Source organism: Sinocyclocheilus rhinocerous, unplaced genomic scaffold (genome assembly GCF_001515625.1).
Source record: "Sinocyclocheilus rhinocerous isolate Xijiao unplaced genomic scaffold, SAMN03320098_v1.1 scaffold389, whole genome shotgun sequence".
NCBI lineage: Eukaryota > Metazoa > Chordata > Actinopteri > Cypriniformes > Cyprinidae > Sinocyclocheilus > Sinocyclocheilus rhinocerous.
Window position 1 is genome coordinate 449,036 of NW_015652151.1, and position 6,852 is coordinate 455,887.

At 32.7% G+C, this 6,852-nt stretch overlaps 1 pseudogene; it reads left to right on the top strand.

The window, feature by feature from the left end:
- LOC107713851 (myomesin-3-like) overlaps positions 1-6,852 on the top strand; it is a 67,706-nt pseudogene that overhangs the window by 43,631 nt on the left and 17,223 nt on the right.

Consider the following 6,852-nt stretch of genomic DNA (forward strand, 5'->3'; position numbering starts at 1 on the left):
GTGTGTGTGTATGTGAGAGTGTGAGAGAGAGTGTGTGTGTGTGTGTGTGTGTGAGTGTGTGCGTGTGTGTGCAAACATCAATATAAATGGCAAAAGCACAGACAAAATTACTAAAAATTTAACTAAAATTAAAATGAAAACTGAAAATCTAAAAATAAATGCTAATTTAAAATATTAATAAAGGCTGTAATACTATTGTAATACTATATCTATATAATGCTTAATTTTAGTCCCCGGCTGAAACTGGGACTAGTGTTTTATCAGGACATCTGGTCATCCTATTAATTATTTAGCTTATTTCAGCTGTAAAACACTGAATGTATCAAATAATGACTTATTTGATTCATTAACAATTAATAGCAAACATGATGTGGTTGACTTTCGCTGTAAAACGCAGCAGCCTGTGACCTCTGACCTCCCTCTGTACGACCTCTGACCTCCCTCTGTCCGTTACTGCAGATGTTCCGTCCCGTCCATCAGCCATCGCTCTCCTGCGCTGCACCGGATCAGAGGTGCTGATTGGCTGGAGAGCCCCGGCCAATCACGGAGGAGACCCTGTGCGCGGCTACTTCCTGGACCAGAGGGAGAAATCCCAGAGTTCCTGGAGAGAGATCAACGTCAAACCCGCTAAAGAGAGCGTGTACGAGGTGAGCTGAGAACAACAGCATAGACTTTAATGAATTAATGATGCATTTACAAGCCATTTCTGTGGTGTTTTGGGTGGTTGCTAACTGTCTGAAGTGAGAATAGCCTCGGCGAATAATGACAAGACCTGCTTAAATCAGTCATAAATATTATTTATTGCTCGATATTTCATTGCAGTCATGCCAGGAACATTTTGACCTGCTCATCTGCCTTCGTCTAACTATAAATGTGTCACCGAGCAACTGTGATGTCCATGGAGACTTAATTAAAACTTAAAGCATTGTTTATTTTGGATTGCTTTCACTGTGTTTAATTAGACCGTGTTCGAGCTTGAACATCATATTAGTAGTCTGATGAAAAAAATCGATTGTTAGAGAAGTGAAGTTTAATTTGTGGAGTACACAGACAGAGGCCACAGCCTGTATAGTTTAAAAGCAGGATTAAAGCAGGTCTTGTCATTAGTTGATGCAGATGCCTGTAAATGTAATTATTAAACAGTTGTTGTGTTGTTTACGCTGTCATTCTCAGCTAATTATTGGTTGTTTAAAACAGAAATGTTAAGTATGATAGTGAACAAAACTATCCACAAATGCAGTGCAAATTGGTGTTCTGTTTTTAAATAAATAAAGACACGAAATCTTTGACAAAATGTTTTTTTAGATGAATATTAGTTTGTTTTAGATCATTAAAATACTTTGGGATAAAGTGATTTTGGTCTGTACCACATCAGAGGTCTTGGTTTTCTCAGCTGCATTTAACAATTAAAATCAAACAACAATAAATATATAAACAAAATCTATTAAATAAGTATTGTGTGTGTGTGTGTGTGTGCGCGCGTGTTTTTGTGACAAATTTGTATAATGACAAGGGTATGACACAGGTATTACAAGGAGAAGGTGACTTTTCAGGACATTACCCCATGTCCCCAGTAATATTTATATATTATTGATTAAGTATGTAGTATTTTTTTAACATTTTGAATTAGTTTTTAATTTGATTTAATTTGTATAATTTTTATTTCTATTTAGTCAGGATGTAAATAAGGCTTCACATTCATTTTTACTTTTTAGCCATTTTTAAATTATAGTTTTGTATTAATAATTGTGTAATGTGCTTTTGTTATTTTTAATTTTTGTTATTTTTTTGCTATTTTATATTTCTTTTTTCTTTTTTATTCCTTTTTATTTTTATGTATCTATGTATTTTTTTGTTGTTGTAGTACTTCAACTTGAGCATATCTTATTTCATTTAGTTGTCACGGCAACATTTCTATGAATAAAAATAACCTCTAAAATAATAACAATTAAAACAGAAATAAAATTTATAAAAACTAGACATATTAAAAAAACAAAAAGGAACAAATAAAAACAATTATTAAAAAATGTTAAAAGTTTCTGTTAAAGATTTTGTAATTTTCTGTTATTGTTTAAACATTTTTTAGAAAATATAAAAATAAAAACAAATGTAAACTATTAATAAAAACTCAAAATAGTATCTAAACGATACTAAAATAACACCGCCCTAAATCTGAGCAGTAATAATGGTGACATATAATATTCATTTTGACCTCTTGGTGAACAAACAACATTTTCTGAAAGTTTACTGCCTCCTTTGAAGAGACAGAACATGTTTTATGGGTTTCCAGCCTTATTTCTGTTCTCGTGTAAAGTGTCATGAGTGCACAGCGCTCTCTGATGGACTGAAACAGCATCGGCCTCGTGTCTCTTTCTATTAACATGTCCTCTGAAAACTAGTGTTTTTTTGGAGAGGAGGACGAGGTTGTTTTGCACTATTTGCTTTGCTCACAGGATGCCTCAAAGTACATTATGTCAATTAGAAAACATTGATCTTGGAGGGCACTGTGGTCGTAGCATGAAGCCCATGTTAATGGTTTCCGCTTCTCATTGAGCAGTCAGAGACGACCTGCTTGGCCTCATTACAGACCGGCACAAACATTCAAATCTGCCATCTGGTGGCGGTCCTCCTTCCCAGCAGGCCGCTCGAGAGATTTGAGCTCCCAGATAAGCCTCTGATTTGATAAGAGGATTCAGGCAACAGTTAATCACAAGTCTGAAGGCTCAAGAAGGCCCGTTTTCCTAAATCCAATACCAGTTACTTGTGACTAGGTGGCCACTCGCCGTGATCTTTGTTTCTCATCACAGAAACCGTCTTAAAGCAATGTTTATCGGATAAGTAACTCTCGGGCCTAATGGTCCTTGATATAGACGTCAGCCGGCGGATCAATGCACTATAAAAGGCTTTTCTGGGCAGGGTTATTATCGTCAACTATAATGATAATAAAATTAATTTAATTTAATCTATTTGAATTTAATTACATTTTTCATAATAATTTGGAATGAAAACTAAAACTAAACCATTAAGAAAATATATTTTGTTACTCAAATAAAATGAATGTGAACTGAAATTAAAGGGAAAGAAATAAAACTGAACGTGCTAAAATAGCTATAACTAAAACTGAAATCATTCATAAAAACTATATTAAGATTTAAAAAGCTAATAAGGATGACAACAACACACAACAAAATTACTAAAGCTTTAACGCAAATGGAGATAAAAAATGCTAAATATAAAAAATAAAAAGTTAAAATATTAATAAATACTAAAATAGTCAAATCACACTGTTTCTTGGTTTTAAAATGCTTCTGGACTCCACAGATTTCCACCAAAAAAAGAGCATCAGTCATAATTTTTGTTACTTTAATTAATTAAATAAATGTGAACTGAAAATAAAAAATAGAAGTACTAAAATAGCTAAAGCTAAAACTGAAATAAAAATGAATTAAAACAATATTAACATTTTTTAAATGCTAATAAGAATGACAAAAACAACGAAATTAATAAAACTTTAATTCAAATTCAAATTCAAAATATAAAAGAAACATCATTTAAAATATTAATAAATAATATGACTGAAAATTAAAGAAACAAACAATAAAAATTGAAGTTCTAAAACTAAAAGTGAAATAATAAAAAAAAATAATAATAATTCGTAAAAATTTTACTCAAAAACACATTTAAAATACTATATAATAATAATAAAAAAATAAAATAAATGCTAAATACTAAAAACTGTATAAATAAATACCATAGTAGTAAAATTGCACTGCTTCTGGATTAAAAATTCATCTGAATCAAAGGACTCGTCAGATTTCACACAGAACTGGAGCGTCAGTCATCCAAAAAGTTGTTTTAGTTCATTAAATATTTTAGTTATTTTGAAGATGTTTTCAGCTTCCATTAAGAGTGTAATCCTCTCCTCTGTGGCTTTAAACACATTTTGCATTTAAATGAACACTGAAAATATATAAGCCTGCTTGTATATTAACACTTTTACAGATGTTTTTATTATAGTTTTGTCTTGTATTTTGGGTCTCTCTTCTGTGCTTCCAGACACATCCACTTATTTTCCATTATTTGTTGGTTTTGTTTTTAGGTGACTGGCCTTCAGGAAGGAAGTTTTTACCAGTTCAGAGTCTTCGCAGCCAATATTGTTTCTTCTGTCATGTTCATTTACAGCTCTTGTAGCAATTTTGAGGAAGAAAGAATGGTTGTATGTTTGGAAAACAATTCTTATTGCATCTACCATAAACTTGCAAAGAAGAAGGTAATATTACCAGATGACATTTATTTTGTATATGCATATTAATTGAATTTTTATTATTGCACTATTTATTTGTTTATTTATTGCACAACTTGTACACTTTTTATTCATAGAAAACAATAAATTAGATATGTTTCAGTCATCTTTTATAGAAACTTCTCTGAACAAGACTATATCTGGCATAGACTAACATGGCATGCTGTTCTTCTTTCATTAATCTTTCATGTGTTTCTGTTCTTTATAATTAATGATTTAATCGTTACAGTGTGTTTCACTAGACTGTGTCTTTCTGGCACAGAGATACAGAATTCAAAAATCGATGAAAGTAGTTTTTCTTCCATTGTGTTTCCTTTCTGCTGGTTCACTTTTTTTGCCATTTCTGAGAGTTATTTCACTTACAGCACATTCGTTTAACTAGAAAGAGTGGAGGTGGCACACAACGTTTTTCCTTTGGTTATCAGTTATACGTATTTCTTCTTTTATTTTATAGTTTCTATGTTCAAGAAAATAATCACAGCTCATATATAAAGGTGTGAATATAAGAGAAATGAATGCATGGAATCTAGAGTCATTTATTCTCTAAATGAAGGTAAAATGAGTTGCGAAAGCATCTTTAAAAAGACAGAGCGATGATGGATAATTGTATGAATGTGTTGATTAATATCTTGCAGGTTGTCCATTTGATCTGGAGTTTAGAAAAGTTAGGCGGAACTCTTTGGTGCTGCTGTGGGCGGAGCCTCTGTACAAGGGCCAATCAGAGATCAGCGGGTATATAGTGGAGATCAGTGAGGGGGCGGAGTCTGAGGATTGGACCCCTGTGTTGAGTGAGCCGGTGACGGAAACTCAAAGGTGCGTTTAATTTATCTTTTGATTGCAGTACATTTATCAGGATTAGACAAAATTCTGAATTTAGGAATGTGATTTGAATTTCAGTCTAATCCTACATCCTTAAATTCAAGCTACAGTGGTGCATCAGGAATCAAATAACAATTTAAGGCAAGATACTACATGTAAATAGGGTTAAAATAAAAATGTATTAACTAATATATATCACCATACTTTATCCAGTTGATTAATCACAGTATATTAAGATTGTGTAATTTTCTGAAATGTCATGTTTAAATATGCAAACGATGCACACTGAAAAAAATGTTTCATTCATCCAATTAAAAAAATTTAGGGTAATATATTATTAATATAATATTTTTTTACTTGAGCCAATGAAAAATAAATAACTTGCCCTTAGGGATTATCTTATTAAACATGCATTAATTTTAAACAGAAATCTGAACATTGGATAAAGCCAGGTTCAAATTTCTTGTTTCATTTTGTTGATATATTACTCAAATCATAAATATATTATATTAAAAAAAGGCCTCTAACACTAGCTTGCTCTACTCTATCTGTTTTCTTTTTATTTATTATAGAATTTTTTTTTTTAAAAACCTTGCTACGTGTACTGCATTAAGCTAACTGAGACTTGTTATAGCATTTGCATATCTTTGCTCTTTTGTTGATTTTGATTGCTTCCATTGTCCTAATTTTGGATAAAAGCGTCTGCTAAATGACTAAATGTAAATATAAAATTGCATGCATTTATCAGAAATGACTGTCAAAAGCCAGAAAAATATACATTTTATCCATGCTTTTTTAGAAATAAAATGTTATATAATTCTGGTCCAAAATTATGTACAAAAAAACCCCTCTGTAAAAAATCTTCAAAATATAGATAGGAGTAAAACTGTAGATTTTGGTGTATGTACAATGTTAAATGACGAGTTACACATTGAATTAAAGTGAAATTTTGAAGTAGAAAGACTTAAATTATATTTTCTTGTAAAAAGTACAGTAATCTTTTATTTACAACTTAAAAAAATAATTGTTTACAGTATAAGAGCTGCTGAAGTGCAGACGTCTGACTCATTTTGAGAAAACAGCCTTTAAAGATACAGACTGTAATTTAATTCTACTGATGCAAATAGATGAAGTGTAATAAAATAAACACTTAAATGTGTATTTTGGGTGTTTTCTTCCTGCTGGTCTGAAATAAGACATGCTATGGAAGCAAAATAGACTAAAATCTCAAACGTGACAAACCTGCAGAGTCTTGCCCTAAAAAGCGTCTCGGTTCAGTTCACGATAGTTGCATTTGCATCCAGTCCCACCAGAGCTTTGAAAGAGGTGTGAGCTGTTTCTGGACGATTGTTGATCAGGTTCCAGGTCTGCAGACGGGTCAGACGTACCGCCTCCGTGTGTCTGCCGTTAACGCAGCTGGAGTCGGCATGTCTTCGGGGGCCTCTGAGCCGGTGGAGGCGCAGACTAAAGCAGGTCAGCTGCCTGGAAATCTGCATAACCATTTCACGCTCATTTTACAGCGAATCGCTTTTAACTTTATCCCGCGTTTGCCACCAGGAACCAAAGAGATTGAGATCGGAGTCGATAACGACGGCTTCATCTTTCTGAGCTTTGAAGCTCTTGACAGAACTGATAAAGATGTATTTAAGTGGAGTAAGAACTACGGGAAAGCGATTGATGCCAGACGAGCCCGACCGGAGAACAAAAACAACAGGTCGTTAGTCAAAATA